Source organism: Patella vulgata, chromosome 1, assembly GCF_932274485.2.
Source record: "Patella vulgata chromosome 1, xgPatVulg1.2, whole genome shotgun sequence".
Taxonomy (NCBI): Eukaryota; Metazoa; Mollusca; class Gastropoda; family Patellidae; genus Patella; species Patella vulgata.
In genome coordinates this window covers 70218308-70230369 of record NC_065879.2, presented here as the reverse complement: position 1 = coordinate 70230369, position 12062 = coordinate 70218308, and the positions used below count along the sequence as shown (strand labels likewise).

General features: G+C 35.4%; 1 long non-coding RNA gene across 1 annotated transcript; it reads right to left on the bottom strand.

Annotated features, from left to right (window-relative positions):
* Positions 1-4349, bottom strand: LOC126827690 (uncharacterized). Its single transcript, XR_007682838.2, has 4 exons — positions 3752-4349; positions 2355-2534; positions 1302-1478; positions 1-32 (listed from the first exon to the last, which is right to left on the bottom strand). It is a non-coding gene; the product is annotated as an uncharacterized LOC126827690 (long non-coding RNA).
* Between the last annotated feature and the right edge of the window lie 7713 nt (positions 4350-12062).

Below are 12062 nucleotides of genomic sequence, written 5' to 3'. Positions count from 1 at the left end.
TGCAGGTCTATTTAGTGCCAAATTATTATAGCCTTAAAACATGGGATATATATTATTAGCACCAGTCTTTAGTTAGAATTCTGGGGCCTGTTTCACGAAATCTTAACTAAAGATAAAATCTAATTTTAGCAGATACTTCAATTTTGATTGGCTACGCACTAAAATCAAATATAATATTATCCAATCAAATTACTAAAATTTGGATTTTATCTTAGTTAAAATTTTGTAAAACAGGCCCCTGATAGATATAGCATAACCAACTTTCGTTCAGTCGATTACAGCGCTGATGCGGATATAGGTATTTCTAACAATCTCCTTATTCATCAGTAAGAGACCGGTCGTATCCGGAAATGCGGAATGTGAAGGGTTTACCCACCGCCATGGGTCCGATGTTCGTATTGATATAGGGCCCTGGGACATTACTTGTACAAAAGTGAAAGTAATTTACTTAAAGGGCCAATCCCGATAATTTTTTTGGAGAATAAAACTGCTTAATTTTGTGTTAAAATCCCTTAAAATCGTCTACCTAAGGGCCGAGCAACTAACTCAATATTCGTGATACTTTTCAAACAACTTAAACCCGTCAGTCTTCATCTTGAAATGGGGACTGGTATCTCAAGATGTGTTATGCGGTATCTGGATAAAATAAGAATTTTTTTTTATAAAAATAATGTGTTCGTGAAATTTACCTTTCGTTATCAAGTACAGCACGTGGGCCGACCACTGAATAGACCTCTCAAGGACCGGGAATCGATCATCAAGTCACCCAACGAAATAATTGACCCGAAATCTTAAAAGGGTTACGTGCTCGGATAAGCAGTTTTAACGTTCACGTCCAAACAACTCAGTCTTTTGAGCTGAAATTTTGAGACACGGTAAATACACCATTCCTCTATATTTTGGCTCTTAAATTTCATACGTACTCGGACATTTATTTTTGAGTCTCTGTTCAAATCGGGATAGTCGCTTTAAATTTACCGTACGCCGCGATTTTTAAATTTTTGGAGGATTTTATTACAGTCGTGGTGATATTTGTTTGTTTCTTAAATGTTTTTGTTTGGTAGTATGGGGTTTATATTTTAATTTGGGGGTAGTACACAATATACAAGAAACGTTAGCTACGTAAACCTGTTTCTGTTTATTGTTTATTCGATTCAATGTGCGCCAAATCTTGCAATAGAGTCTGTGTTTATTTATCTATAGAATTAAAAATACAAATTCTTTGATTTATCAAACTAATCATTGCGAAGACTAGAGTTTCCATTTATCAAACCCACAAAATAAGATAGATAATACTTTACCGGAACACATAAAGTAAGCCGGATCCCATCGTCCAATCATTTCATTACAAGTCGTTCGCAAAGATAATGATTGGTTAGCAATGCAATGGTACTCGAATGTATCCCCAGCTAAATATTGACCAGATATAGATTTGTTGTATTTTGTACCTTCGATAATTCTGGGTTTACCACAAGATACTGAAATGGAACATATTTAATAAGATTAAAGCCTGATCCCACGCCACAATGACTGTCAGCAAACTGGTTATAACACTGAACGCAGCGGTAGAACACCGATCGTATTGCCCATATAGGTTGTTCGCCCATTGTTATCTGCCAAAAAGCAGTTTTATTCAAGTTCACATAATGTTCTTGTCATATTATAATGATTGCTATTGATTTTGTTAATATTTTGTTTTGTGAACCTTAGGGGCAGTGACTGTAAGACGGTGCAGCCCAAAGAGGTGACGTCGGGGTGGGGTGGGGCTCATTATCCTCATATTTGAGGGTATTGCTGAGAGCAAATTCTTGTGAACGAGAGGATCAAAAATGGGAGTTAGTTGAACAGAACCTCGAGATCTTCCTCTTCCTGTCATTCCCGCCTGTTTTGTATAAGGCCCCAGAGGTGTGGAAGAATGATGTCATAATGGAATCAAGCGCCACGGCGCGAAAAACTTTCAGATAGCAACTTATGTAACTGCTCTTTTTTTTGGAACTGGACCTGACAATTTTAGTCAATTTCCTGGCATTGGAGTTCATTGATGGTAGCAAATTCTTGTGAACGAGAGAATAATAAATGGGACAGAAACAAGAGGCCCGTCTGTCAACTCCACCTGTTTTGTGAGAGTTGACAGACCATTTCTACAGTCTATCACCCACTCACTAGTGGTACTACTAATTGGGCGATTCACTACAACCGCGAATATGATAGTGATGAAATAGTATAAGATCACAGAGGAATAGAAGAATTTCAGATAGCGACGTATTATATGTAACTTGGCCTGAAGAAACTTAATCTCACGGAGGTGCCTGTATGCCTTGCGTTGTTTACAATCTGACGTGCCGCACACTTACGTTTACATTCAAGTGCTGCAGGCTGAAATGTTCCATCAGATTGACAAATAATTTGTTCGTGACCTCCAATCTTTATATGATTCATATAACAGGAATAGTTAACAGCACCGTTGGTCAGATACGAATTACTGTCGGTAAATCTATAGGCGCTGGGAACTGGTGGCGGTTCCATGCAATCTCCTGAAAGCATATTAGTTTATATATTCATATCGTATCCTTGTTAAGAAAATCATAAATTTAAATTATGTTAAACAATAACCCTTTACAGGTGGCATTGCAATGTTAATTTCACCTCGAGTTAACAAAATTACATACGACACTAACAGGCCGTGGTCTGTAAAGGTATATTTTGCCAACCCACATTTTTCGAGCTATATTTTTTTATCTTTTAGGCGTATCTCATTCATCACTGGTCGCTTAACACTTTTAGATTCACCGTCTGATAATTGAAAGTTTGCAAACGGCGGTATTTATAGGTATATTCCCTAGGATACGGCAACTTCCAAAAATGTCCTAAAGACCCCTGCCTCGTTCCCTACAAGTCTGTCAACCCCTCAAAATATAATTCCCACGTCACTGATGACGGCATGACCGAAGCAACATTACCATATTATTATGATATCGTAAAATTCCCAAAACTTTTTCTGTATTTTAAAAGAATTCTTTCCTGTAGATAGTTATAAATAGGGTAGAAGCAGTATTTTTATATATAAAAACACACACATAGAATTTGCCATAGGGTTTAAACTTGCTAATATTATGGCCATCTACAAAGCTAGTGAATTTAAAAATTCACACATTTCTCTAATTCGATGTTTGAAAACTCTAATTCGTAAATTAAACATACATTATGCAAGAGCTCAATCTGCCTATTGCAGGCCTTTCTTTAGGCCTGAAATGTTATATATAAACTATTAATAAGACATTTATTAACAAAACAAGACCATAATCGACCCTCGATGGCATCGGACACTCGAGATTTTAACTAGATTAAAACGGTTCGCCATTTAAAAATTTAATTTAAAAATGGGAAAGCGAGGCTAAGTCACGATTATACCAGTGCCCTGGTTACCACTGTGCACACATCTTGTCAAAACTACAAACAAGGATAACTTGGCTGAGAATGAAGTAATTTGAATGAAATTTTCAATATTTTCTTTTTTTAATATCTATTTTTGAACTATTATAGCAAGCATGACCAACTCTTTATTAAACTCTTTAATTAACAACCAAAATAACTTTAGAATTTCTAAATTAATATGCATATTCATCAATTATAATAGTAAAAGGATGATTAATGAAAACAAATTATTCCGACTTGCTACTTTGATAAATCGAGTATAAAGCCTACGTATGTTTCGAGTCTTCTATCAAAGGAATATAAGAAAGAATCTTACCAGCAATAGTTGTGATTTGCAGAAATAAAATATTCAGAGTGATTCTAATCCATATTTTCCACTGCAACGACATCTTTAATGTTTGTATATTAAACACATCTGAATAATTTGAACGCGTGTAATATTTGTACAAGTAAATGATATCCTGCTTTTGCCTCTTTGTGTTTGATATTATACTAACTTTTGCCGTCGTGTAGTGTTTTTGTATCAGCTTGTTCTACACCAAATGAATGTTAAAACGAGTTGTTTATCTTTCTTCATGAAGTTGCGAATTGTTCAATGTTTTTCTTTTTTCTAAAACTCTTGTTAATCATTCTCCGGCCGAGGTGCCGTTTCTGTACTGATTTTCTCTTTCCACACGGAGTTATTTCAGTGCCCAGTCGCAATTCTACACTCAAAAGTGAATGTCTCTAGACTGTGTCAATGCTTCCGTGCTCTGAGTTACACTTTCTAGGTACACCAAACCAATGGACTTTGCTAAGTCAAAGTTTCTATACTGATTTATTCGTTCAACACCGAACCAAAGGTATCTTCGCTGCACTGGGCCGACTTTCCATCACTGATTTCTACAAAGAGTGAAGCTCACTGCACTGTCTATATCGAGTTGGTTGTTATTAACTAATGTGAATGTACCACCATCAGTTCTATCCAAACCGTATAACTGTACCCGATCAATGTTTCTATTTTGTGTAAATAGCCTTTAATAGGTATAGATAAGAAATTGTAAAGAATAAAGACGTTTTAGCAATTTCAGATTGATTACCGTTTCTACAATGTCTAATATAATCATATTGATTAGTTCCCTCAAATTGCCTTGATTATGCCTGCATCATTGTAAAAACACTAAAGAATAATTTCGTTTTTGAACAACGTTGATATTAAAGGAGAACTTCTGTTCTTGTCATTGTTTATATTAATTTGTGTATTTAACATTAAAGCAGCTTATCGCCTTTTGTGGATTTTGAATTCCTTGCTAACTATACAATGTTTTGAAAGTTGAATATCTAAAAGTCACAAATGATTGAACCCCGTTAAGCACTTAAACTAAATTGGCCGAGAAAGTTCATCCAGATTTTCCGGCGTGGTTCCCCCTTGTCAGTGATGCAGGACGGGGGGCCTGACAAGGACAGCTGTCTAGTCGTTCGGGTGGGACGAAACCCCGGGGTCCCGTGTACACATTAGCGTTCAGGTCAAAGATCCCTTGAGAGTTGGAATTCAATATAAGAGTAGGCCGTAGTGTTGCTGTCCGGGCAAAATTTCCCTCATAGCACACTGTATGGCGTATGCCCGTTCGGAGCCGAAACGTGGGACGTTAAACCCCATTTTATTTCATTTTTCCTTTATAGGTGAAAATGTTTATTTATTACGCAGATTTCATTATACTAGTTGGACAGGTGTTAGGGGGTATGGTTTTCTTGATAAACAGTGACTGACAGTTACCCCGATGGCGTCACAGTCGGCTTCTTAATTTGCTAATTAGAGCCGAATGTGCATTTTAAACTACTTCGGGTTATATGAATATAATCTTTAAACAAACGGAAACACCTGAAATTCTCTCTTAACTCTAGCCACGCAGAGTATAGTCATTGATGTTTTGACACTAGTTCAATATTTCACTAATGGCTGGGCGGACGATACAATAGAATAGATAGCATACTAAAAGGTAGAACAAAAGATATTCAATAGATGAATCTAAACCAATATGTATTTTGTTTTAAATTTATGTCACTCGGTTTCCCCCCTATTCACTACGTTGCTATAACTATAATATTAAGTGCAGCAGGACCCGCAGAACACGTAAAACAAAATCTACCAGATAAACCTGAGGACAATGTGGATTAATAATGATAATACAGAATAATCTATTTACATGATATGGGGCGGGGGGTGCAGATTTAGTGAACCGTCTATTTTTCGGGCAATATATTTTCGTTTTTCCGGCACAAACATCAGATGATGAGACCATGTGTCATAGAAATACAATTGTATAATTAGGAATACAATAATACTTAAAGTAGCTAAGTCTCTAACTCAATATCATTAAAAAATTTCGACATTGAAAACACGAATTATTTGTCAATTCAAATCAACATTGGTCTTGTGATCTTACGGGGAAAAAGTGGGCTTCTGATATCCAATATTCAAGACAAAATTAACATTTTACACGAATCGTGTACCATAATACGTTTCAGCGCCATTTGGAACAGGGGACTCACAGACCAGGGCTAGACATATTCCACAAGTCATGTCAAATGGTGACGCTATATTCTTATCTGGAGAGCATGCGCAATAAATACCATCGGTGTAGACTGGAAAAACCAGACGCTAAAGATTCCCATTCACATGAGACTTCTGGCCTATTTCACCGAACATAACTGATTAGAAATTACAGTAAAAACAGAAACGATTGAATGTAAATCAGTTTATATACATTCATATTACATTATTATATGCGTTGCGACCCATTTTTGTCAATTTCTAGGTCCCAAATATTAGCGATTTAGCTCCTTTAAGTGGAGCTTTGTGGGAATTTAGTTGATGATTGATTCATTGTGAACATTCGGATGAGAAAGAATATTTCCATAACAAGCAATTATAATTCTAATTTAAAGGGACAATAACACTCTTGCTGGCTTGAAAGCTCCAGAAAATAAATAATATCTCTATCTAAGTACTAGATGTTTAAGTGTCCTACCTGTTGTGTAAATTATCCATTACATCCTATTTTACTTGTCCAGAGGGTTCGAAAATATTTTTAAATCGAAGTTTCATTTGAAAAGGTTTACGTTAGACGTTTCAAACCATTATGTTGAATTTTTCAAATTTTTTAAATAAGGTGTGTTAAGATGAAATTGTATCATCAATTAATTGAAATATTCTAAAATAGTACAATTTGTTGACCAGAATAAAGATTGGGACATATTATTCAGTTACAACAAGAGTGGTATTGAGCCTTTAATTAAACCAAATACAAATATTATTCTTTACAAATAATTATATAGAATACGTAGAGTTAAAGTTTATTTTAACGAACTCTCATTTTTATCGTCTGAATTCATTAGAATTTTCATTTTTATCGACTGAATTCTATAACAAAGCCCTAAAGGCCCGGTCCCAGTGGTCGATGGACACACAACGTATGCAAAAAGGACACAGCGGACGAGCAAACTTTCGCGGGTGGCTCCATCCGTTTTCATCCGCGCCAGAAATGGACGAAAATTTGCGAAAACAGAACGGAAAAGAACGAACGTGGGAAGTATGTAGCGGGGATGTTAAATGGGTGTTCATCGGAAGCCTAGCGGATGAAAGCGGATGGAAGTGGATGACAGCTCCAGCAAACTCCAGACATCCTTCAATATACCAGATACATCCCAGATACAAACGCTTTGTCCGTTTTGAAAACTTTTTATACGAGATGCATACGCTTACATCCTTTCTATTTCCGTGCTACTAACGATCTATAGACGTTCCATGTACCTTATCTTTCCTCCCTCTTACCGTTTTCAGCTGGAGCGGATGTGAGTTGCGAGGATGCCCAGAGAATGTAGAGAGGATACAGTGGACGTTTAACGGATGATAACGGACATGGAACAATTGGTGCTCGTATATGTCGCGCATTTACATCGTACACGGCAGAAAGTTCATCCGTTATAAAAGTTTTGTGCAGCTCAAAACTTTTTGCGCGGATGAAATCAAAGTGAACGGATGCTCGATGGATAGAGCGTATGAAACACGTATGCAATGAGTACACAACGGATGCATGGCGTTTTCAAACGGAGGGCACGTTTTTTCCCCGTTTTACATCATCTTTGCATCCGTAAGTGCAGTGGGACCGGGCCTTAACGATGAGTTGCCGGGCTATTCATCAGTCCGGTATCTTGATTTTTCAGAGAATAACAGGTAAATATTACTAAATACAACGTAAGTATATTGACGGTCAAATTCTCGACAATGATGTTCAAAATGAGCTGTGTGTGTGCGGGGGGGGGGGGTCTCCTTTGGTACACCAGTGTAAATTTCTCTGACAGACATGCAATGCATGTATATTCTGTTCTATCAAGGTACATCCTCGGTTACCCAGTGTACTCATTCCATTCTACTCCATTATACCCTGGGTTAATCCATAGGGTTTCCACGATTTCAAATTATCTGCCCTGGCCTAGAATGTAGTTATAGTCTACGAACCAATCAGAAAACAGTTTACAAACCAATCGTTTCGCCTTCGTTTTTATAAGGGTAGATAGATAACCATATTCATGTCCATTTACTGAATGATTTTTGTAATGCCATTAACAACTTTTATTTTATTCATGAAATGACGAATGTTTTAGTATGCACATACTAAAATCTCAACAAACAGAATAAAACAATAAATGGTCTCTTTACTTAACTGTACCAAAACCATTACTGGTACTCTGGTCTCAGAAAGGCATTGATTAACAAATGTATATCCATCTATTCAAAACAGAACGTATATTAAATTTCTGTATTGACAAAACACTACAGAGCGGTATGAAATAATTTGCTAACAACGAATCCATCAATCAATATTATAAAATCTAATAGAAAATATGTTGAACGTTAATTGTTACGGTTCAAATTTAGCACAAAGTAAACAAATGGAAAGAAACCACATAGATAAACAAACATATCATTAATATACACTACCCAGTTTTTACTATGAAGGCAAATTGCTTATTAGAAAATTCTTTAGATATTACAATGGATTGGTCCATGTTTCAACATTGGTGTTTCTTTCCTGGCTGAAATATCTTACTATTTTGATTGTAGCCTAATTTGCGATCAATGTTACTATAACTCCCTTAAAAGAGAATAAGGGGTTAGACCGACCGGTAGATCTGTGTCTCTATGCTGGATCAATGATGCCAGCGGAGAGAGTAGATATTGATAGATAGTTTCCTGGTATTTTAACCCGAAACGTTATGAAGATCAATAAATCACCACCCATTTCTACCTGTGTCTATTGTTGGACTGTTGTTGAGTGGGGATTTTTAAATATCTATGTTTAGGCTACTTTACTTACCGTCTTGCTAAATTGCACCAACCCAATAACAATCAAAATTATGAAATATTAATCTAAATCGACAAGAATTGTCGTTATATATTTCTCTATTGCCAATGTACATGTAATTAAAGTTTGGTTGCTCTACAGCTAAGTTGAAAGATTGTTATCATGTCGTTACGCGACAACCCAACATCACGACATTTCAACCCGACACAACGACAACCCAACATCAATACATTTTCACTCGACAATACGATATTTTCACACGTAATGTCGCGTAAAAATGTCGTAATGTCGGGTAAAAATGTCTTGACGTCGTGATGTGATGCCTAAAGTCTATACGTCTATATTCACGTACGGTATAGGCGAGATATCAAAGTCAAGTTCAAATAATTCATCTGAAATTACTGCTGGGGTGCAGCAGGCGAGTGGTAAAAGATGCAGCCATTTGTTTTGCGGGTTTAGTTGGAAGTCTTACAAGATACACATAAGAGATATCTCAAAGATGCTTTATGTAAGATTTAGATAAAGAACTGACAGTTCTTGCGGGTTAAATTATTTTATTCTTAACCATGCTACGAATAATTAAAATGCTGATACGTAATAACCTGAATTTAGTCGATTGTCAAGTACCTTTGCCACGATAATAAACGATGTCTCGATTTTCAGTCCTTGAATCGTCAGTGTACGTGAGTGGCGTTCATATTAACGTTTGAAGAAGATATGGCAGACAATGTCTAATCCACGCAAATCCAGTGGTCTAGGGAATTGATTATGGACTTGTTAATGTGAATAAAATGTCAAAGTAATAATTTATATAACATTTGAAGCTAGAAAAAAATGGCCTGCAATAGGAAGATTTTACGGTGGCTGATAAGGGACATGAAAAATAATATAATTTGTTTTTTATAATTTTCACCCAAATCAATTTTAATTTTCACCCAAGTCAATTTTAATTTTCACCCAAGTCAATTTTAATATAATTTGTTTTTTGTAATTTTCACCCAAGTCAATTTTAATATAATTTGTTTTTTATAATTTTCACCCAAGTCAATTTTAATTCCCACCCAAGTCAATTTTAATATAATTTGTTTTTTATAATTTTCACCCAAGTCAATTTTAATATAATTTGTTTTTTTATAATTTTCATCCAAGTCAATTTTAATATAATTTGATTTTTATAATTTTCACCCAAGAATTTCCACCAAGCGCTTGACGTCATCTCAATTAGCCTCGTTTCCATTGTAATGTATTATGTTTTATCTTATATGGTTCTCATACTGTAATTAGCAGATTGCAATGTATTATGTTTTACCTTATATCAAATAGATATTTTTATACGCCCACATTTTCATATGGACGTATATTGTCGTCACCCCTGTCCGTCCGGACGTCCATCCATAATTTGTTTGTGGACACTATACAGGTCACAATTCTTATCCGATTTTGACGAGACTTGAAATATAGGTTTATCCCCAAAAGATCTAGGTTCCTTTCGATATTGGCATGTATCGGATTGAAACTTCATGAATTATGGCCCCTGATTGTACGAAAAGTCACTTTTTTTAGCGTGTGGACAATCTAGAGGTCACAATTATCATCTGGTTTCCTTCGATATTCGCGCTTATTGGATCTTAACTTTCTGAATTACGACCCTTAATTGTACGAAAAATCTCGTTTTTAGCTTGTGGTCCCTCTAGAGGTCACATTTTGTATCCGATTTAAAAAAAAACGTTTGAATATATCACCGTTAAGCCCTAATGATGATTGAGTTCGAATTTTCTGAAAATCTGATCGAAACTGCCGGACAAAATGGTCGCCCCTCGTACGCAAACTTTGAGAGAGAGAGAGAGAGAGAGAGAGAGAGAGAGAGACGTCCACTCGACACAAACTAGGTCATTAGTGTTTTGGAAACGAGGCTAATTGAGATGACGTCACGCGCTGGGTGGAAATTCTTGGGTGAAAATTATAAAAAACAAATTATATTAAAATTGACTTGGGTGAAAATTACAAAAAACAAATTATATTAAAATTGACTTGGGTGAAAATTAAAATTGACTTGGGTGAAAATTATAAAAAACAAATTATATTAAAATTGACTTGGGTGAATGTTAAAAAAAAACAAATTATATTATTTTTCGTGTCCCTTATCAGCCACCGTAAGATTTAGCTCTTACATGCATCTTTAACTGACATTAACAATAAAATAATCCGTGAACAAAGCATATAATTTAACAATTATTACCTGTGTTTATTTTATCAACATTGTAAAAACGCTCACCCTGTTCACTCACAGGTTGAGAAAGAAACGATAACAGGTCAACGGAAATTAAAAACTTTTATAGCATTTTTAGGGCTATCCACGTGTTTATGACTTAAAATGACGTGACACTCTAGAAAAGACTAAAATGGTTTACGACCGTAAAAATCAATTATTTCGCTCGACAAAACAGTCTTTAAGCCAAGACAAAGAAATAGTGTCACGAATGGCCAGCTATATATTTAGTCGTAAACATGCAATTTCCTAATGTTCTGCTTATATAGATCCCTCACATTTAATATCAAAATATTGTAATTATTTCCGGGCATAGTCTAGGCTTTACAATTTCATTTTAATAGCGCCATCAATAAATAATTTCCATCGTGAAAATAAAGACGATCAGTGCCATCATTAGCTGCTTTAAATCAAGTTTATTACATTATTGTACAGGGTAATATGAGTTCAAAATCGATTCTAGATTAAATATAGTTAACAGGATCAAACAACCGATTTTTTTGTGTTTTTTTCTTTAAACACATAAATGATTTCTGGCACCACCAGGAACATTAACTTAGCATTATATACAATCCACATTGGAATATGGCTTATTTTTGGAAAATTGTTTTCAATAGTGTATGCCTTATTGTTCGAGATTATAAATCGTTCATTCGTAAATGATTGATGTTTTCTTTAATATAAAATGAGGTAAAAGATGTCAATTTAAATTTCTTCACGTCCTAAACAAAATATTTTGAGCGTAAGTTGAGCAGAAAACGTAAGTTTGGTATTCTTTGACTGATCATGAATGCATAATAAGCCATCCAGGACGACGCTAAGCGATTACATTGTCAAACATACATACCAGGCTGATACAGGGATCCGACAAAAAAAGAACCATTTTCGAAAATCAGTTCCTGCTTTTCAAAAAGAATCTAAACTTGCCCATACAGATTCTAATGTAAATCTGGCAAATAGATTTAATAGCTTCTTCGTCGATGAGATAGAGAAGATTCGTTATGGGCTCA